The sequence below is a fragment of the Brachyhypopomus gauderio genome, chromosome 2 (genome assembly GCF_052324685.1).
Source record: "Brachyhypopomus gauderio isolate BG-103 chromosome 2, BGAUD_0.2, whole genome shotgun sequence".
Classification (NCBI taxonomy): domain Eukaryota; kingdom Metazoa; phylum Chordata; class Actinopteri; order Gymnotiformes; family Hypopomidae; genus Brachyhypopomus; species Brachyhypopomus gauderio.
Window position 1 is genome coordinate 8,720,649 of NC_135212.1, and position 23,394 is coordinate 8,744,042.

Consider the following 23,394-nt stretch of genomic DNA (forward strand, 5'->3'; position numbering starts at 1 on the left):
TTTGTTTATGATATTGCTGTGCTCACACTTGTGTGTTGTCATTCAGAGGCTACACCACACCTCCTGGGGGTTCTTAGATCATTATGTTGTTCCTTATTGAAACCTGCTTTTGTTTCCATGACCTTGTCGGTCATTCTTATTGGTCACTGTCAGGCGTCATTTGTTCTATACACTTTTATGTGATTTTTAGTTTTTGTTAATTTCCTTAAACCCTTTCATATAGACATATAATAGAGATATGAAGTTTGCAATGTTGACTAATTGCATACAATTATGACAGTGATGTTAATTTGTTCCTATGAATGGACATGAATGGATATGAATTTTTTAATGGATTCTGAAAAATTACAGTTTGCATAAGAATTCAAATTCAGGTGGTTGGGAAAAAAATCCAAAGCAAGACTACTTCATCTTTTTGAGTATTGTCAAAAAATATTGTAAAACTGTAAAAATCACATCTTGTCATAGTTGTGTGATTTGTTATTTAATTTGCCTAAATAAATTAAGCATATTATGTAAGACCAAATATATTAGAATGGATAAGCTTTGGTAAAGAGTACACATGATTACAGTATCAAAAGATAACAATGAGAACTCGTGATGAAGTTAAAACAATACAAATCACAAGTCAAGGACATTGCAAGAAGAGGGAATAGTTCATTGTTTTGAGAAATATCATTAATACAGGACCTAATGTTTGGTTGTGGTCTTGAACATACCATGATATGAGATCATTTTGAAATCATGTATCATTTGCAGGGGAAAATGTAGGGGTGCTTTTTCACTGATGGTCTTTCTAGCCCTGCCAATTTAAATGTAACAGAAATGAGTCATTGTAAGCAACTCCATGAGGAAAATCCCTGAAAACATCTATCAGGTACAGAGCCAAAGATTGCAAAATATCAGAGGTTATTCATGGGGTATGTGTGAGTGTATCTCTGAATGTGAATACTGAATACTGAAAGTGAATCTGCTTCAAGAAACAATGATAACATGAAAAATATATTTCTGCTGTTTGTTTGTTTGATCTTGCAATCAAGATAAGAAACCTAATCGTTCATGTCAAATTGTTCAAAGGGAAAACAGGAAAAATGTGAAAATATATAAGAAACATTATTCTGAAATATATATGGCATTGTATTACATACATAGTACAACAGGACCTCTTTCTGTAGCTCATCAGGTTGGTATGTGGACTCTGGTGCTCTATAAGATGAGAAATGAATCTTAACAGCAGCGTAACATAAACAATGTGATGGAAAGACCATTACAAGGAGCAACAGAAAATGCATAACAATAATAATAATAATATTAATAATGCCCAAGCAGCTTACGGATGCAAAGGATGTTTTAGAACCCACCTAAAAGCGGTTCACTATATAATCAAGCATCTATGGTGGTCAGCCCAATCCCCTCAGCTAAGCTCTCCAGAAAAGCTCTAAGTGAGCTAAAGAGGGGAATCCACAGAAGACTAAGAACTGAGGATCTGAAGACACTGTTTGATGAACGATCTCAGATTCCTCCAAAAACTCCCCCCACCAACAGTGAGAAAACAATAAATAGTTAAAAAACATTTTCAACACAGCAGTCTGCTTCATTTGTTTGAGATTGCTTATTACTCCTGCTGTTCATAAATATTTCAGTCAAAGTTTACTTACAGAACTTGCTTGCATGGCATTTTAGCAGAGGTTTCCAGGGTTTTTAATGAACAGAATAGTTACCTGGCACGTCATCTCTCAGGCACTCAACAAGCCTTCTTCTTATGGAGCTGTTTAACCTGAATAGAGTACATAGTTAATTACTGCTAATGCCACAGACAGAACTGCCAGAGGGGGTCTTTTAATTATTGAAGCTATTTTCCTCTCTCTTGGTGGATGTGGGATGAATCTAGCAAACTAGAACAAATTAGCACAAGTTCTTCTTCTGCCAAAGTACTGTCAGTACTCCTCAACAGCAGATAATAACCACAGAGGCACGTAACTGGTATATGTTTCCATTTTCTGTGCCTGTTCAGTAGCACAGAACGTTCACCATTAAACTCATGAAGTGTGAGACGGGCCTTCTTTTTGTGGGTAGGAACCACTGCCTGTCCACTAACTTGAAAGTTTGGTTGGCATCACTGAAAGGGTCCTTATATCCACCAGTGAGGGAACTAATAAAACAGAAGAACGAGGAAATAGATGTTCTTGCCGTGGCTGCACAAACTAAAATTGTGTCTCATGTAAGAACTCTCCTCACGAGAACACAACAGCATGTGATGACATCATAGAGTTTGTATGTATATAGATAAATGTTTAAGTAGCATTTACTCTCTGCGTTTGTAAAAAGGACATCTGTCCTAAAGAATGCTTGCTCTACTTCAGGCATAAATGGCTTGGAGCTCTTTAGCATATATTCACAGTAACACAGGGTCTGCTAAGGATTTGAGTATTTAAACATTAATGTCAGTGCTATCTAAGGGAACATGGATGTGTTCTAGAATGTAGTTTGTGAATATGTCTAGGTTATGCTGGATAACACAAAGGACTTCATGTCTGTCAGCAGAATTAGCTACACTTTCATGCTAACACTTTCATGTCATGATTTAAAGTGGGGTAATTTTCCTAGCAGCCATGTAAACAGCATGTCTTAAATATTATAATGAGATTAAGGATTTAAATATAGTCAGTAGAACTTGGTTACAAGCACAATTATCTTTTTAATATGAGCAAGACAGATTTCTTAAATTAAAACATTAATGAAAAACGTTAACCATTACTGTTTATGGAGGAAAACAAGGAGGCTTTTAATAGCCTCAGTAGGTTTAGATGAAATCACTTGAAATGAGTTATCAATATTTGCAGATAACAATTTCATATTGAATCCATGTGTCATTACTGTCTTAATCTGACCACTTTTAATATCTACAGTGACTGTAACTATTTCAACTGTGTTTATGTATCTCTACAGTCACAGGCCATAGCAAAAGCACTCATTCATTGTCCTCTGTCTCCAGCATACTGGATTAAGCTTTTAAAGGGCTTAGTAATTACCTGCTGAGTTTAAATGTCATGTTGGACCAGAGCAAGTACTCTGAACAGTGCTTCAGCATTCAGGACAGGATATGAGGAAGCTTAATTTTTACAGCCAGGGTTCAGATAGACATATGCATAATGCAGTACCATAGGCTTGTTTTCCTGCAGATCTATAGGTGTCTCGTTTTCTGTTGCCATAACAACGGAGGGCTTGGAGTGGAGCTGGGGCATGTGGGTCTTTGAATGGTTATCTGCTAACAAAGAAAATGTGACACTTACACTCAGCGACACCAAATGATAGCAATAAAACACATTCATATACATATGACAAAATAATGCCATAAGTTAATCATAAGCAACACAGAGGACCACTGCGATTATCTGAATAAGCTGTTAGCATCATTCAAAAATTTTAACAAAAAAGATAAATGAATAGCGATGTGTTTACATTGCATTCTGTGGTATTTTAAGATTTGGAAATATTTTGACAGGAATGAGAAACATAAGAACATGCAATGTGTTCTTACTCGCAGACACACATCAGTGCACAAGTATGCACACATGTACAAACACACACATACACCACACACACACACACACACACACACACACACACACACACACACACACACACACACACACACACACACACACACACAGTAACTGTGCCCTGAGATGAGGCTGTGGATAGGAAGTTTTTTAAAAGAGAATCACTAGATTCAACCTTCAGGTAGGATGTGATTCATGTGATTCAGGGAAAATGGCAGAGAGAAAAAGCCGATGGGGTTGCAAAGGTAACGGAGACATTTGGTGACATATGATGAGAACAGGCGAGAGTCATTAGCAGCCGTGGAACAGTAGCTGAAACTCAGGACAGGCTTGAGGATCCTTCTGTCAGGGAACTTGTGTCAAACATCTGTTTCTCAGCCACATGCAGTCAACGCTAATGGAGAGAAGAGACTACATCTGCATGGAGGGATAATGTAGCAAAGCTCCTGCACAAAGAGTTAAAGGAACCCTTTATTTTCAGGTATTATATGATAAGATATCCTGGAAATTACAGTTTAGAGGTTATTTTCAAGTTTAAATCTTTCATTAAAATCCTTTATATAAAGTAACTCTTTAATCATATTCTGTTAAACATCATACCTACAAGTTATGATTAACCCCAGTCATAATATGTGTAACCCTCCTGAAATTAGGGTTACTAATCTCAGGAATCGTTGAGGTCATTGCCTTAAGGGGGCGCTCTGTACGTTCTTTTTAAGGGAATTTCTAATGAAGAAGAACATCTCTTTTTTTTTTCCCCCCTGAGCTATTTTCCTGACGTGTCAGAGATCGAAACTCCCAGACTTCGGTGGGAAATAATATAAAGCTCTCAGGATAACGTCCTAATTATATATAAACAAACTATATTCTCCAATTAGACATTCAACTTGAGAGTTATTTCGAAGCGATTCCATCACGTTATCAGGCACTAGAAACTCCGCTGACGAATCTGAATGCTGAGATGGCGAGCCAACCCCAGATCCTGGATGCGGTGCGGCCAACCGTATGATCCAGACCGAACCTGATTCGCCCATCGAGAAGTCATCAGATCCAAGGCCTACCCGTCCGACAGATAGGTAGTCAGATAGTTAGGGATACAATTGTGTAAAGGACGAATCGGAACAGAACTGTGGAATCTGCACCCACCACTGTCTGCGGACTGAAAACGTTATACCCTGGATTCTACTCATATGTGCACATATTAGAGGGACTGATTTTTCTTTTTTTTTAGGAATCTGATAACCTCATGCAATTTACTTTTGTTTAATTATTTTTGTTTTACAGTATTTTACATTGTGGTTTGCATGATCAGTTGTGAGGCAATAAACTGGTCAATTGTTCAGCTTGCTCTCGTTTGACTTACCTCTCCTTCGAACCTAGTAGATGTTAGTGCTTTCTGATACTGGCCAGACAAGTGCTACACAAAACTTGGCGAGCCAGCCAGGAGAGGTTTTCTTATTCTTCTTTTTCTGAGAGGCTGAACTTTTGACTGTCTGTTGCTTCCAACATACCTGTGCACCTTTTCATGTTCCATTTATAACACTTAGTGGTGGTAAAATAGCTTACAACATGGAGATAATTCAGAAAGAGAATGTGAAAGTGCCAAATTCACTCTTAGTAGGAGGGCTAACAGGTGATGAGACAGATAATGATGTTATGGAATACTTAGCCACATATGGTTCCATTGAGAGGATAATTGCACTAACTAGTGATGAACCTCAGTTTAAAGACACTGCTATTGTAGAATATACATCAGGGGAGCCTATTAAGTTTCTTCGGAATACTTTGCCCTGCAAAAGACCTAGCAAGAATCCAGGTGTTATCCACAACATCCAACTCCTATCAGAGTTATATGTAGCTGACAAAAGTTCTACCATAACCCACTCTTACCTCGCTGAATTACAGGGCATAGCTAAGCTAAGTGGGACTGACTATGAGAGACTCTTGCTAGATGAGCTGGCTAAGATACAGAAGTCTGTTAAACATACCCACACAGCTGACTCTGATGAAGTGACTAGCCTACGACCACAACCGTCTCATGATATCGCCCAAGATGAACTATTATCTCCAGACACTGGGGATCATGCACCACTAGACTCGAGCTTAGTTCATTCCCATGTTTCGCCTACAGTCACTAGTATTGCTGATGCCCCTGCTGCACTTGGAACACAGGCTCTTCCCTTATCTCCTGAGCAGCTTGCAACCCCTGCTGTCCAGAAAGTAGTGGTTGAGCATGTCATTAAGAGCAATGACTTCTCTTCTGATCGTCTCAAGCTCAGGCCTTTCTCTGGAAAAGTCCCATGCCCATCATCTGAGTCTGACTATGACACATGGCGCAGCAATGTTGAGTTCTTTCTAACAGATAATGCTGCATCTGATAGGCACACTGTACGAAAGATAGTAGAGAGCCTTCTTCCGCCTGCTGCCCATATTGTAAAGCATCTTGGTCCAAAAGCATCTCCATATGATTACTTAAGCTTACTTGACTCTGCTTATGACACTGTCGATGATGGGGATGAGCTTTTTGCTAGGTTCCTGAACACCAACCAGAACTCAGGCGAGAAGCCTTCAGTTTATTTACAACGATTACAGACAATCCTGAGTAAAGTTGTGAAGAGAGGGGGTATGGCTGTTACTGAGTCAGATTGCCAGCTCCTTAAGCCAGTGGTTCCCAAACTTTTTCTGCCGTGCCCCCCTTTAGTAGATGAGAATATTTTTGCGCCCCCCCCCCCTATTGACTAGGGATGCACCGATTCACGTTTTTCACTTCCGATACCCATTCATATCTATCTGAGGCTTGGTATCGGCCGATACTGATCCGATACCGATCTGATAAAACAGTGCTGAATCGATTTAAAACATTTTTTTTTTAAACACAGACATACTGAATTACAAGTTTATTGAAAACTCTGCACCAGTATAGCACACTTAAACACACATAAAAACATGTAAAAAAAAGCACAACTTGCATTTGTTCAGTCAGGGCAATTATGAATATAACATTGAATGTAAAATATCAAAGAACCTGAAACAGACAAAAACAATAAGTTCACAACTTTGGTCAAACATGAAAAAAATAAACTGCAAGAAACCTTTGAAATGGTTCAAGAATTCTAAATATCATTTTAAATAAATAAGGAGATGAAATAAGAGAAACAGCAATACCTATGCGGCTAGTTTGCTAGCGTTGACATCACGCAGAGCACAAAGCATGTAACGGCCAGAAATATGTGTACTGTCTCTTTAAGGGAGCGAGTTGAGCGCGCGTATGGAATATTGTTGTTATTTAGCTTTCTGCCGTAGAAAACCACTGCTCTTTATTTTATCTTTATTTTATTTCTGTAAGTAACGCATTCAATGAGCTTTGGACAACTCACCAGTTCATGTATGAACAGTCAAGTAATGATGGAGCCCAGGTTTATTTTGGTCAACCAGCACATAAACGGACTAAGTGGAATAGCACCAGCGCGAGTACGAGTGAGTGATTCACCTCTTCTCTGTGTGCTTCGTGTTTCACTCGCCTGTTAACTGTCCAAGTTTTCTGTCCGTGTCGGAGTGTAACTCCGAAAAGCGTTACAAGCATAGAATTAGACTGAATAGATCTGTTTTAATGGATCGGTCACATTGTCACTGATACCCGATATAGAATTTTTTCAGATATTAATATCGGAATCGGTGCATCCCTAATATTGACACATGTGCACGTTTTACTTTCAAGCTCCGCGCCCCCCCTGCAATAGCTCCGCGCCCCACCTAGGGGGCGCGCCCCCCACTTTGGGAACCACTGCCTTAAGCAGTTCTGTAGAGGTTGCTGGAATAATGCCTTGATCACCAGTCTTCAGCTTAAGCAGAAGAAGAAATACCCACCTCCCTTTCCTGAGTTGCTCCTTTTGTTGCGTACTGAAGAGGATCGGCAAGCAGCTAAGGCTAGCCGTATGAAGCAACACTTAGGCTTACCAAAAAGCAAAGCTCAGGTGAATGTCCACTCTGTGGAAGAATATGCTGTTGATAGCACTGACCAAAAAAATCCTGGATCTTCCACAGATACTCACAAGCTTGAAAAGCAGATTGCAATGCTGCAAACTCAGATGGCCTCCCTGAAAGAATATATGGCTAGTGGCTCACGCCGGACTCCTGCTAAGCAAACTAAGGCACAAAACCACAAAGCAAAAGTTTCCTGTGATGAAAAACCTTCAACCGCTTCGAATCTCATGAAGAAACCCCGCCCAGGGTACTGCTTCAAATGCGGTGAGGATGGCCACATTGCGCCATCCTGTAGTAATGAACCAAACCCTCAACTAGTTGGCGAGAAGCGCACCAATTTCGAGCAAAGGTTGAAGGCCTGGGAGGAAGGGAGTGTACCGCAGTTAAACTGATCTCAGTTCCTGAGGCGGGACTGTCAGGAACTGTGAATAAATACGAACGTCCCAGAGTCAAACCCGTAGTGAACGTATCTAGGCAATCACTCCAAATAGACGACCAACTCCAAATTCCAAAAGAGCTTATTGGACAGAAATGTACAGCAAATGTCATTGTGTCAGGAGTTACTTGTAACTGCCTCCTTGATACTGGGTCACAAGTGACTACTGTCTCTGCTTCATTTCATGAGAATCATTTATCAGAGACCCCTATTCAGTCACTGGAAGGCCTGGATGTTGAAGGTGCTAATGGGCAAAACGTTCCATATTTGGGCTATGTGCCTATCAGCCTGAAGTTTCCAAAGAGCTTTCTTGAAACTGAACCTGAAGTATGTACTTTAGCTTTAGTAACTCCAGATGTGCGTAGTAGCAGTGATGTACCTGTTCTAATTGGAACAAATGCTCTTGATACCTTGTATAGCGAACACTGTTATGGCAGAAGACCAGAAAACTTATCCTCTGGCCATGGCTATCGGCAAATCCTATATACACTCAAATTAAGACAAGAAGTCAGTTCAACCGGTAGGATTGGCTCTATAACCTTGAAAGACAAAGTGCGACAAGTGATCCCTGCTCAAGGAAGAGTCCTTGTGGAAGGCTATGTTAAAGCTAAAAGCCCTGGTGAGTGTGCCTTGGTAGAACCAGCTACCACATCTACTTTACCAGGGGGGATCCTCGTGGAATGCTGTCTTGTTACGTTGCCCAAGCGTAATCCTCACAAGCTACATCTGTGGGTTAGGAATGAAGCCGAACACGACATAATGCTGCCTACCCGCAGCGTACTTGCTGAACTTCACACTCCTGAAGCGATTCATAACAATCTGTCCACCCTTGGTGGTGTGAAGTGTTGTGCTGTTGCTTCTCAGCCCATTACTCACCCTAAGGAGTCTAAACTTACCTTTGATTTTGGAGATTCACCCCTCTCGAAAGAGTGGAAGGAAAGAGTGTCCCAGAGTTTAATGGCTTATGCTGATGTCTTCGCCCAGCATGATCTTGACTTTGGACACGCATCCAAAGTGAAACATCATATTAACTTAAAAGATGACACACCTTTCAAGCAGAAGTCACGACCTATTCATCCTAACGACTATGAAGCAGTAAGGAGACATCTGCAAACTCTCCTTGAGGCAGGAGTGATTCGTGAATCGGAGTCCCCTTACTCCTCTCCAATCGTAGTCGTTCGCAAGAAGAATGGAGACGTACGCCTATGCGTTGATTACCGGAAACTTAATTCATTGACGATACGAGATGCCTATGCACTTCCCAATCTGGAGGAAGCCTTTTCAGCCCTTGCCGGATCCAAATGGTTTTCAGTCATGGATCTTAAGTCTGGTTATTACCAGATTGAAATGGAGGAACGTGATAAGGCAAAGACTGCTTTTGTGTGCCCATTGGGGTTTTACGAGTTTAACCGTATGCCCCAAGGCATCACCAATGCGCCTAGTACCTTCCAAAGGTTGATGGAGAAATGCATGGGAAATCTTAATCTGAAGGAAGTGCTAGTGTTTTTAGATGATGTAATCGTTTTCTCAAGCACAATAGAACAACACGAAACTAGGCTGTTGAGTGTGCTGCAACAGTTGAGAGAACATGGCTTGAAACTCTCTCCCACAAAGTGCAGTTTTTTCCAAAGCTCGGTGCGTTATTTGGGACACATTGTCTCAAGCAGAGGTGTAGAGACCGATCCTCAAAAGGTCAGCGCCCTTCGCACATGGCCTAGACCCCAAACTCTCAAAGAGCTAAAATCATTTTTAGGGTTCTCTGGATATTATCGCCGATATGTGAAGGACTATTCTAAAATAGTAAAACCCTTAAATGATCTCACAAAGGGCTACCCACCCTATAAGAAGGGAGGAAGAGTAACACCTCGCTCTGGAATGTACTTCAACATCAAAGAGCCTTTCGCAGATCGCTGGACACCTGCTTGTCAGCAAGCTTTCGAAACAGTTATAGAGAAGCTCACCTCAGCACCTGTGCTTGGATATGCCGACCCAAAACTCCCATATATTCTTCACACCGATGCGAGCACCTCTGGGTTGGGAGCTGCCCTTTACCAAGAGCAGGATGGTGACATGCGAGTTATCGCCTATGCAAGTAGAGGACTTTCTTCCAGTGAGAAGCGGTATCCAGCCCACAAATTGGAGTTTCTTGCTTTAAAGTGGTCTATTGTGGAGAAATTCCAAGATTATCTATATGGAAACACATTCACCGTGGTGACCGATAATAACCCGTTGACATATATTCTGAAGTCAGCTAAGCTTGATGCTGCCAGTTACCGATGGTTGGCTGCACTCTCCACATTTGATTTTAATATCAAGTATCGTGCAGGCAAATGCAACCAAGATGCGGATGGCCTTTCCAGACGGCCACATGATGCCCTAGAGGATGACCATGTTTCTCTAGAGGAAAGAGAACGACTGAAACATTTTGCTTCTCACCATTTGTCTTCATCTCCTAACCAGAACCTACTTGCGGAAACAATACAGGCCCTGTGTCACCGCCATCTTTTGGGTGAAGCTGATGATAACCTGCCTTCCATCACTTTGGTAGAGTCACTCGCACTCCACGCAGATGCGGTGCCAGATATATATGAAGAGGAGGGAGCATTGGGCTGTGCCATTCTGCCTACATACAGTGAGGAAGAGCTCCAACATTATCAAAGATGTGATCCGATCATAAACACTGTGGTTGAGCTCTTGGAGAACGGAGATAAAGCCAACTCCAGCCTGAATCCTGACTCTTCAGAGCTGAAGCTTCTGCTCAAAGAACTGAAAAGGCTGGAGTTGAGAAATGATCTTCTTTATAGAACTCGACTAACAGACAGTGGCATTAACTACCAGTTTGTGGTCCCAAAATCACTGAGGTCCACCATCCTCCAGTGCCTTCATGATGATATGGGGCACATGGGTCTGGAGAGAACATTGGATTTAGTCCGATCTAGGTTTTATTGGCCTAAGATGGCTACCAGAGGTGGGACCAAGTCAGTGTTTTGCAAGTCTCAAGTAAGTCCAAGTCTTTATCCTCAAGTCCCGAGTCAAGTCTCAAGCAAAGACACTCAAGTCAAGTGAAGTCTCGAGTCAAGACAGGCAACAGTCAAGTCAAGTCCCAAGTCTGAAACTTGGAATTTCAAGTCCTTTCGAGTCTTTTTTTTTTTTTTAACCAATGTTGCAGATATATTTTAAATGTAAATAATAGACATGTTCTTTTTAAATCTGTATTCTCCTCAAATCTTGATAAAACATGTGCAACTGAAAACATGAAGTATAAAAAAAAATAAAATTACACCTCTTTATTGCACAGTTCAATTTGTTAAACTTAGCTGCAAAAATATTCATACTTTAAACTACAATTTTCCAGAAATAAATATTCTGTGAAAAAGTCATAAGTAGAACTCCATGTTCAAATAAAAAGTGCTGATATTTTCACAGTACAATACAAAGAACCATAACAGCATTTTCCCCTCTCTTCTCTTATCTGGTTTCTTGGAGAAATGTGTGAGTGACACAAGACAAACAAATATAAGAACTGAACAATTAACAGGAATCTGCAACTTTAGACATTTCAGTAAACTATTCTGCATTGCATTTGCAAAAAACCAAACTGGCCAAAAGTCTGTATGTCATTTGTGCATGATGAGGCCGTAGAATGATGCCCCCATAGCTGAAAACTCGCTCCACTTTTGTCAATTTTTTTTTTTCTCGACGTAGATGTCTTCAAATACACAATCCATGCTGAGATAGAACTGGATATGATGGTGACAGAGAGAGGCTCTCTTCCCTGAGTTCAGATACAGAACCCAGGGTTGCCAACTCTCACGCATTGAGCATGAGACAGACGCATTTGACCGTCTTCACACGCTCTCACGCCACACATCCGATTTCTCACGTCGAAAAAGAAAATCTAGTTTATTGACCTCTGATCCACATCTATGATTCAATGAGTTACTAGTTCGCTCTGGCGCCAACCACTGGTGATAGATCGATCGCCATATAATACTTAATTTGTGTCCATTTTACACCCCGACCGGTAAAAATTTACGTTCGCCAACCCCCCATTTGATTGGTTGTGCTGCAGCTCATGCACACACACACACACACACACACACACACACACACACACGTACGTACAGAGTGTGGAAAAGCAGAGGACCGGTCTGCGTCAGAAGGACGGAAATTAAATTAATGGGGCGCACTTTATAAATATTAATATGCGTTTTAAAATTTAAATTTGGGGTAAAAAAAATCAAGTCTTTGCAAGTAAACAGGTTCAAGTCCAATTCAAGTCCCAAGTTATTGGTGTAAAAGTCCAAGTCAAGTCTAAGTCTCTGAATATTTTTTCAAGTCAAGTCAAAAGTCTTAATATTAATGACTCGAGTCTGACTCGAGTCCAAGTCATGTGACTCGAGTCCCCACCTCTGATGGCTACAGACGTAGAGAACAAGGTAAAGACATGTGGACGTTGTGTCCGAAGAAAGACACCACCTGAAAAGTCAGCACCTCTTGTAAATATACAAACAACTCGCCCCATGGAATTGGTATGCATGGATTATCTGTCCTTGGAGCCTGATAGTCACAACACTAAGGACATCTTGGTCATCACAGATCATTTTACCAAGTATGCAGTAGCCATACCTACCAAAGACCAGAAAGCCACAACAGTTGCAAAAGCACTCTGGGAGCAGTTCTTGGTGCATTATGGTTTTCCTGAACGCTTACTTAGTGATCAGGGCCGGGATTTTGAATCCCAACTCATTAAAGAACTGTGTGCTCTTGCCGGTATCACTAAAGTGCGCACCAGTCCCTATCACCCTAGGGGAAACCCAGTAGAACGGTTTAATCGTACTCTTCTAGGCATGTTGGGTACTTTGACGGACAAGAAGAAAAGTCACTGGCGTGACTATGTGAAACCTCTGACCCATGCCTATAACTGTACCAAGAACGAGGTCACTGGGTTTAGCCCCTATGAGTTGATGTTTGGGCGCCTGCCCAGACTCCCAGTGGACATTGCATTTTGTTTGCCGGTTAAGAATGGTGTTCCCAAGACTCATTCTCATTATGTGAGAACTCTGAAGTCACGGCTTGAAGAAAGCTATCAGATAGCCAAGAAGAATTCACAGAAAGTTGCTGAACGAAACAAGCGTCACTTTGACAAGAGGGTGAGAGAGTCTACCTTGGGAGAAGGTGATCAAGTACTGGTACGGAATGTGCGGCTACGAAATAAACACAAGCTTGCCGATAAATGGGAGTCTACTGTGTACAGAGTCCTGATGAAGATGGGAGACCTTCCTGTGTATACTGTGGAGCCCATAGATGGAGATGGTGCCATTCGGAGCCTGCACAGGGATCTTCTACTCCCGTGCGGTGACTTGTGTGAATCGGAAGAAACCGAGCCAGCAAAGTCAAAGGCTCAACGGCCAAGGACCAGAAAGAGCGAACCGCAGCCCCCAGAGGAGGACTTTGATTCAGATGATGATCTTCCGAGCTTCTCATTCCAGCCGCCCATCACCCCTGAGGAACACTTCTTTGAGGTACTTGAAGTTCCAACAACACTGCAATCTCCGATGACACCAGTCATGCCATCATCCACTGTGGTACCTGTTGAAACACAGCCCACCCATCTTTTGGATGAACCAAACCCAGACCTTTCTGTGTTCCCTTTGGAAGTCGCTAGAGCGCCCCTTGTGCCAGTTGAAACCGAGGGGCAAGGAGATGTGAATGAACAAACTCTTATTGAAGTGGATATTACCTTACCAGAGGTGACTTGTGAAACTCCAGCTGCTGTTGACAGTGAGAGCCACGAAACTGGAGCTGCTGTTGAAGCTCAGCAAAACACAGATGGAGACAGCACTTGGACATCTACAGAAACTGACATAGGAAAAGAAACCCCCAGTATTGCACATGATACACTAAGCGACACTACACGTAGGTCAGAGAGAACACGCAGGCCACCTGGTCGTTTTCATTACCCAGAGCTAGGGAAACCTTTAATCTCTTTTGCTAAGAGTCTCTTAGAAAGTTTCAATCAAACTCTTGAAAATTTTAGTGATTATGATATTTCCCCTACTAATGTTCTTTAGACTGGAACGTAGTGAAGCATGAAGGGACTCATGTCGATTCAAGGGGGGAAGGTGTAACCCTCCTGAAATTAGGGTTACTAATCTCAGGAATCGTTGAGGTCATTGCCCTAAGGGGGCGCTCTGTACGTTCTTTTTAAGGGAATTTCTAACGAAGAAGAACATCTCTTTTTTTTTCCCCCCTGAGCTATTTTCCTGACGTGTCAGAGATCGAAACTCCCAGACTTCGGTGGGAAATAATATAAAGCTCTCAGGATAACGTCCTAATTATATATAAACAAACTATATTCTCCAATTAGACATTCAACTTGAGAGTTATTTCGAAGCGATTCCATCACGTTATCAGGCACTAGAAACTCCGCTGACGAATCTGAATGCTGAGATGGCGAGCCAACCCCAGATCCTGGATGCGGTGCGGCCAACCGTATGATCCAGACCGAACCTGATTCGCCCATCGAGAAGTCATCAGATCCAAGGCCTACCCGTCCGACAGATAGGTAGTCAGATAGTTAGGGATACAATTGTGTAAAGGACGAATCGGAACAGAACTGTGGAATCTGCACACACCACTGTCTGCGGACTGAAAACGTTATACCCTGGATTCTACTCATATGTGCACATATTAGAGGGACTGATTTTTCTTTTTTTTTAGGAATCTGATAACCTCATGCAATTTACTTTTGTTTAATTATTTTTGTTTTACAGTATTTTACATTGTGGTTTGCATGATCAGTTGTGAGGCAATAAACTGGTCAATTGTTCAGCTTGCTCTCGTTTGACTTACCTCTCCTTCGAACCTAGTAGATGTTAGTGCTTTCTGATACTGGCCAGACAAGTGCTACATATGCATTTATTATGATAATGAACCTTTTTTAGTATTTATTTTAGTATTTTAGGATTGATTGGTTTATTTATTCAGCATTAATGTTGGATGCATGGAAAACAGATCGTAGATTAAATGTGCAATACCCAAATGCAGGATAAAAGTTTTACATATAGAACAATGCCACTCAAAAGTGGCATTTCTATACCAAACATTCAAACACACCTGCACATGCATGTACAATTGCTCGTCTTCTCCAAGTCCCCAGTGTAACTGTAAAAGTGCTCACATGTAACAGGTAGACTGTCATTTGCATTTAAAACACGCTAACCCATAAACACAGCACACCCCAAGACATTACTAGTTTTAGCAAAAATGGAAGTCACGTGTTCAATGCTAGCGGCATTGAACGGGAAGTCATCTTGCAGGAGCACAGAAAAGACATAGTTGGAAGACAGAACACTGGGAGCACGTGTCAATGAGCAGTGCTGGGGTGGGCAAGATACTCTTGCCATGCTTAGTATCCAACTAGAAGTCTGTCTGTTCTCTTTCTCTTCCTCCACCTCCCCTCTCACTCTGTCTAATCTGTCATTCATTGCTGTTTCTTTCTTCCTTCTCCATCTCCTCCATTTCTTTTCCTTTCTTCCTTTCACAACCTCTTCCATCCTCTCTTTGACCCACTGTCTGTTTTTACCACGTGCAGCTTTGTGTTTGAGCCATCACCCATAATCACCCACTTCTGGCCAAAGTCCTTCTGTCTTTGCTAACCCATTTCCACATTTTCATTGCAATACAGTGTTTGAAAAAGACTTCACTAAAGCTTTTACATCCATTCAGCCTTAGATGCATAGTTATGGGACCGACCAGACCAGGAACCAAGTGCTACGGCCGCTGCAAACATTTCAGATCACGTGCTGTATTCTGTGAAGCATCACTGGCCACGTGCCATGGTCATCGGAGCATCGTTGGTCACATGATGTGGTTTGTGAAGTGCCATTGGTCACACGCCATTGTCAGTGAAGCGTTGTTGAACACGTGCTGTGGTATGTGCGAGCTTCACTAGTCATGTGCTGTGGTCTATGCAGGCGTCGCTGGTCACGTGCCATGGTCTATGCAAGTGTCAAATGTCACGTGCTGTGATCTCTACAAAGTAGTTGTGTTTGGAATGTGCAAGACCCTTTAGGTCCAGAGGTGGCTTTTCTCAAATGTGTCTCCCTGACACCTCTTTGTTTGCTCAGGTTATGAATGCATTCCCTCACATGTCCTCTTCTTAGTTCACTCCTACTGCACACTCTCTCACCTCCATTTTTCTTCTTCTATCTGACAACAGCAGCCAGACAAACTTTCTCTTAACAAGTGGTAATAGAAGCCAGATGAGTTAGAAAAACACATGGGAAAGAGAGGCCTATTAAAGTGTGGTCCCATTGCCCATTCCTCACGTGCTCCTACCCATTGGTGGGCTGAGGTCTACTAAATCAGACCACAGGGTAAAGCTCCAGTATGATGGATTTATGACCATCCTGATCCAAATGGGACTGTTCGAGTTTCCATCAGATCCTTCCTCAACTGTGCCAAGTCAGCTGACCAACATGTAATTTACCCTCACATGTGACTGCTCTGGTAATTTTAGTTACAAGGAGAAAATTGCATGGCATGCGCAGAGTAAGGTTTTCACTCGTTCTGTTGAGTTTTTTATTGTGCAGGAAGAAAGCTACACACAAAATGACATATACACGCATGCAACTAAGCTGTTTCAAAAAGGCCTCTATTGTGACATTAATAATGTTGAAATATCAGTGAATGAGTTCAAATGAAGAAATAAACAGTAATGTAAGTCTGATTTTGAGTAATTACAAAGCAGAGATGCTTTATGACAATCTTAATGAATTTGAATTCATGGCAGAGAGAGAGAGAGAGAGAGAGAGAGAGAGAGAGAGAGAGAGAGAGAGAGAGAGAGAGAGATTGATTACTCAAAGGTGCTAGTCACGTCTGAGCAAGGAACTTGATATATTTTACTTGACGATACTCTTGTTTCACCTAAAATTGATGTCTAGAAGTATTGTGGACTAATTATGTTTAAAGAAGGCTAAGCCACAGCATGCGTAATTCTCCAAGAGCTCTCACACTGTTTACCAAACCACAACACTGCTGACGTGCTCCTTTATTAGAGTAGACCAGGTGTTACTTTGTGGAGGTAAAGTGGATACTTCTGAAGAAATTGGGTTTTGGCAAAGAACCGCACAACCCCATATGGCCATAAAACCACATCCTCTTTGGTTGCTTTTCTCTGTCCAGCTGAGGTCAGCGTGTAAATGGGGAGTGTTGGCGCAGTCATCTGTAAAGGGACCACAGCACTCATTCATTGTTTGTGAATTGATTTGGATCCAGTTCGCACATCCATCAAATAACAGCAGTTTTAGGTTAGTCTTTAGGCAAAGTCTTCAATGCACATTATAGACCCAGAAAAGGCTTTATGAAGCTGTGGAAAACAGGACACTTTTATCCTCCGTGGATAAGTCAGGAACCAGCCAGCAACAGCGGATGAATGGTCTAATGCTAATTCCACCATAGCTCAGCCACTTGTGTTTTGGTATTTTACAATTTTTCAAAAGGTGAATATGTTTGACTACATTAGCAACATTCCTCGGTGGATTGTGTGAAACATCTTTGATTGTAATTGTTAAGACTCAAGAGTGCATACGCTTGCTAGCATAAGCTCGACTGTCTAAGACTGGCTTGTTTCAGTCCTCAGTGCATCCATTATTTCAGTAACCTGGACTAACAATACTAGCAATGGGGGGGGGGGGGGTATTTAGGGTTCATTATCTTTATTATCTTTAACACCTAATGTCATAAGAACAAGAAATGTGTTTAAAAGATTTTGTCAAGCAATCTATTTTCAAAAAAAAAAAAGTATACAGTGTATAGAGAAGCCATAATTTCAAAATTCTGTATATTTCACCATGCATGTAAGCTAGTCCTTTGTAAATATGACTTCAAAGTCTATTGCTTTAGCTTGCAGGTTGTTGAATTCCCATGTCTATTGAAGGATGGTACTTGTCCACACTGTATCCTCCCCTCCCTTCACATAGAGGGTAAAATATGCCCTGAGGTGTCCACCCCCCCCCCCCCCCCCCACACACACACACACACAGCCCCCCTGCTGATTCTCACTGTTTCCTCACCCTCCTGGCACCAGTCACTGAGCAAACAAATGCAGCATGTATGACGCCTACAGAAACACTAGCCCATGTCTCTGTCCCCCCCACACAACAGAAACCCGATCCTCTATCCAGATAGCAGCACTCACTTCGCACCCCCCCCCCCCCCATTCCTTAACCTTATAAATCTGGCTGAAATTCTTTTCTGCCCTTTGACATTTGTCTCCTTAAATGGTTAACTAATGGAACAAGTTACTGCAGGGAAACTCCCTTTTCCTAAAGTAACTCCGGTTGTGAAGGGACAGCTTTCTGGAAAGAGTCACCACAACATTGGACAAATTGGACACACCACTCATATTTCGATGCAAAACTTTCCACCGATATTAAACTGTGCTGGACATCAAATGCCTGCTTTCTGTGGTTCTGTGGCTGTGATTTTTCCCAAATATGTTTTGTGGTCAAACAAGAAGTTGTTCTTAAACAGTCCATCAGGATATATAGGAGTTAGAGTAATAATGCTCATCTAATCTGAGCTCTGCTACACCTACGTGGAGGGATCAGCAGAACACAGCACGGGCATTTCCATTAGCCCACTCTCACAGAGCAGCTGTTTAAGTATGAGATGCTATCATTTATTGAAAATCTCAAGGTGCCTTGCTGTCGGCTCTCTCCTGCAGGGAACAAAGGCAAATCAGAGGCAGGAGCATGTGTTGCTCCCACGCAGGTGCAGCAACCACGTCATGATCAGGAGAGCTGGATAGAAGAACAGATCCCCATACATGTTCCATAACCAACCTCACATAAACACCGTTGTTCTGAGAGGAGCACAGTAGTTCAGAAGGGAAAGAGGATGTGTGTGTGTGTGTGTGTGTGAGAGAGAGAGAGAGAGAGAGACTGTTAGTGTGCGGGACAGGAACAGACAGGGCCCAGCAGGGGGGTGAGGCTGTTCTTCATTTTCTAAAATTGTGCCAATGAATCTCATTAGCAACCATTGCTTCTCTAATCAGTCTCTAATATTATTCACCGCTAGCCTTGCTCCAAGCCTGGGTTTAGCGTGACTGCCACCCCAACCCCCAATTCCATCCCAGTGCTAATGCATAAATTAATCCTCAAAATAAATTCAAAGATTCTTTTATGAAGAGGCTTGATTAAAGGTCTCAGGGCATTCTTGTTTAGCATAGCATCTGTTGCATTTGCTACTGTGGGTCCTTCTACCTGTTTCAGGGACCTTCATTTGTGCATCCTGTTTATTACTAGAGGAATATTTAACTCTTGAATGATGATATTTCTGGTAATCAATGAAAACTCTGAGAGGTCAGCTATTATTCAAAGTAGCTACTTTAGACAGGTCAGCTAACTTTATTCAAATGAGCTTATATTATCCGACTCCCAGTGGTTTTCATTAGCTTGTAGCATTTTTAGCATCCATTCCTATATGAAAGGGATAGTCAGGATCACAAATCATCATCCAGAGACCCATTTCAGGGCTGGTGCCCAGCTGCCCTGAGGTGGACTCACTCCATCTCTGATTTGATGAGATGCAATAAGACTGCCATGAGTTGGTAGGGGACCTGGGGGGGGAGGTGGGACTCATGACCAAATCTAGATATGGAATTGCAAAGCAAGGCTGTCTCTGCGAGTTTCGTGCATGCATATTCACGTTAGCGTCTTCTTGCGGACAAAGAGCCCAAACCTCAAGCTTTCCATGAGCACAGAGGAGCCGTTCTGCAGGGGGCCTGTCTGCCACGCACACGGATGCAAAAAAGGCCACTTGTGTCTTCCCGCCACCTTTGTTCACCATCCTCTCCATTCCCACAGGCCCTCTGGGGTATTAACGGTTCTGTGGCTGCAAAATTTAGATTCAAAATGGATGAGACAGATTGTTGAGCACAAAAGAGCCAAAAGAGGAATATGCTAATCTTATTCCTTCTTCTGCCTGAACATGCAGGAGACTTTCAGCTCTATCAGCTCAGCTCAGCACTTTTTCCAGTTTAGCACTTGGTGTGCTATCATAGCAATATATTTTCAACCTAAGAAATGTACAGTTGATAATAAGTGTTTTACACCATTTTCTTATGGACAAAAAAACCAAAGCAGACTTATGACAGAGAGAAGTATGGTATTCATGAAATGCTTTTTTTTCTCATTTGACATTTTATTTTCGTCTGTGCGTGTTCCACTGTCTGCTGTCCAGGAATCTCCTCTAACAGGTAATGGTTGTTTCCTACCGTGTCTTCTTTAGCTGCTGCTAACACAGTGTTGTGAAACAGCTGAATGCACTTGGAGCTCTAACTGCCCAATACCACATACAAGACCCAACAGGTTCCCCCATTACACAGAATCGATAGGGAGAGACAGACTAAGCCATTATTCCCATCCAGCGAGAGCACGGCCGGCTGCATTCTTGGGAATATAAATAAGGATGGTGCCTTTTGGGAATATTTTACCATGAATTGCAGTACATGGCATTCTTATAAAAGCGATCATACTCAGGCCTTACCTGCTGGTAAGTTTTCCTCACTCTAAGGGCATCTGAACCTAACCCAACAATTCGGCTAAATTAAATTGCGCTAGCGCAGCACTTTTTTAAATAATAGACACTGTGACCAACAGCTCAGCTTTACAGACTCCAGGTCAAGACCATTAAATAGCAAGAGACAGAGTGGAGATAAACTTATGAGACGGCACATAGAAGACATTTTGGGAGGAGCCAAGACTCACAGTCATCCTCTTAGACAGTGGACCTATAATCACAGATGAAATTTACACAAGGTAGAAAATCAGGCCTATCTAAGATTTGTGCCCACATTTTCTGTTGAACCATCATTTTACATAGGTTTATCTTTGCAAGTTATTTGCGGTTCACCTTTTGTGACATACCCTTTCTGCGGTGTGTGAGGAATATGCTGCTACTCTTACAGAGGGCTATGAATCAGATTCACGCTATTCGGTTTTACGAGAAAAGTGTATATAAAATACAAATGCCATTACAGTCTACATAAAAACAAGAGCAGCACATGAAAGAGACTCTTAGGCTGGAAGGCTGTGGAAAGAGTTTTCATGGCTAACAAAGAAAAGAACGTTGGAACAATGAGAGAAAGTTCAAAAGCAGCATCAGTGTAAGCGTAGCTTCGGTGTCACAGACAGATCTGAGAGAACTTCATAGTTGTGGTCACACATACGTCACACACACATACATATCACACATCCAGACACACCAAAACACGTTTTTGACAAAAATGTATTTTGTTTTAATAACTTTAAAGAAATTGTAAATAAACATTTGTGTGAACCAGTGTCTCCTACCCTGTCATCAGGAGCCATGTGATCTCCACAAACCAACGTGAAGTACATCAACACCCAGAGCAGAACAGGTTTACCTCAGCCATATAAACAAAAAAGAGAAATAGACAGAGGCAGGCAGTGTAGTAAAAAAAAGGCTTCCATGAAAAGAGAAGTAAAGCATTGTTAGCACTAACGGTGCCATTGGCAAGGACATATGGGCAATGACATATGGTAAATGGTCATAATTCAGAGGACATACTGAACCCATATGTTTCTCCAACTGTATTTATGTACAGTATCACTGCAAAATTATATTGTGAAGAGTCATTGCACACATTCCGTTTGAAAATGTACATTAAAACAGACATGAACGGTTGACAAAACACCTCGTTATCCAAATGGTCTCCGCTTCAGAGGAACATAGAAGGAAATGCAATCAGTTTGGTAATCACTTTCTTGTGCTTAACCACTAACGCATCATATACAAACACTTCAGAGATCCACTTCCTTTACATCACGGTCAAAAAAAAAAGTGATTGTAACACAAAATACAAACATACATATGTGTGCATATGTGGAACAAGGTTCATTAGTTAAAACAAATGACGGTGTAAGTTGATGTGTAACAGATACCACGTTGACCTCTACGTGTCTGTCACATGCTGTGTGGGTCATGGACACTTAAACAGAAACAGGACAGGGGCGCTAGGCAGCAGGATGAGGAAGAGCCCCTCAGGTGGACAGAGCTCATTACGGAAACAGGAAAAGCGCTGGCAGCGTGAAAGGAAGGAGAAGAGGACGGACCAGGGGCCTCTCAAAGTGACTACACCAGCTGCCACATTCTCGTGATGCCAAGGTGGTAAACAGAATTAGATGTATAAACATATTCCTGTGGCCTCTCCCCAGTGAAGTCTACATAAGCGTAGGATTTTATGGAGGAGTGGAGATTTTAGAGTGAAAGGGGACCTTTGCATAATTCATCGGATATGTAAACTGAATGTGGGTCACATGCATAGCTGTATAGTGCAACACAGCTACAGTGGCCTCTGGATTCATTGGCAATTATTGGTAAAGGTGAGCAAGAAGAAGCTATGAAGAATGTTTGTTGTTTACTAGCTTGATCTTACAATGATAAAATAAAAGGGAGTCATATTTCAGTGCCCTAAAGAAAAATGTTTAGGGAAATATTACATAAAATGAGTGGTAATCTGGTATTTAGTACAGCTGCATTATGTCTCGCTATATGATTCATCCAGCACACAGGCCTTGTAGTGTTTCATAAAGTCCATGATGCCATGTGTCCTAGCAAAAATCCCAAGGTGAGAGCAAACTAGCTTTGAAACATGTTAGCCTGATAACATATGATCCTAAAAAAAACCCTCTATATTGTGTTGTTTGGCTACTGCTGGCATACCGTCCCTGATCCACAGGAGGGGCCTTTCCTCTAGCCCAAGCCATCCTCAATATAATTCACTGTCACGCCACTGTAACTATGCTTGGTGACTCCAGAACACAACCAAACCAACTCCTACAGTTGTCCAGATGTGATATTTAGATGAAGGTTTACCTCTTGATCCACGCTCCTCACTGTGCATGAGGGCAAAATACACTTCATCCCAGTTCCAGCCATCTTAACTGTTGTCCTGATTTTGGTATGAAGCTACACTTACAAAATGTAGGGCTTGTGTATCACTTCATACTAAACACTGCAGTCTACCTAAACATGTTAAAATTTGCATAGCTATACATGTAATATAGTGAATGTGAATAAAAAATAATCTCACTGAAATATTAATCTTTCTTTTATCTTTACTGGTTTTAGGTGAAGCTAATAAACAATGGCCTACTTTTCTCATTTTCCAACAGTACCAATAGCTCTGTAGGGCACTGTACATGTATGTAACGGCATACGCACCTCAGAGGAAGAGCAGAACCTCCTTGGTGCAGTGCAACCCGAGAGAGAGGTAGTGTGTGACACCCAGAATGTCCATAGGTGTGCAAGACAGATGGAATTTGCAGCTCTGACTCTACCATCCACCAGCGCTACATGTCAGCTAACCTACATGGACAG

The 23,394-nt window shown here is 41.9% G+C and overlaps 1 long non-coding RNA gene across 2 annotated transcripts; it reads right to left on the reverse strand.

Moving 5' to 3' along the window:
* Positions 1–670: 670 nt before the first annotated feature.
* On the reverse strand, positions 671–22,703 carry LOC143508752 (uncharacterized). 2 transcript variants are annotated; one of them, XR_013129450.1, is made up of 5 exons: positions 21,345–22,703; positions 3,033–3,265; positions 1,722–1,777; positions 1,149–1,206; positions 671–802 (listed from the first exon to the last, which is right to left on the reverse strand). It is a non-coding gene; the product is annotated as an uncharacterized LOC143508752 (long non-coding RNA). The 2 variants fall into 2 exon arrangements; XR_013129451.1 differs by having other exon boundaries at positions 3,033–3,268.
* Between the last annotated feature and the right edge of the window lie 691 nt (positions 22,704–23,394).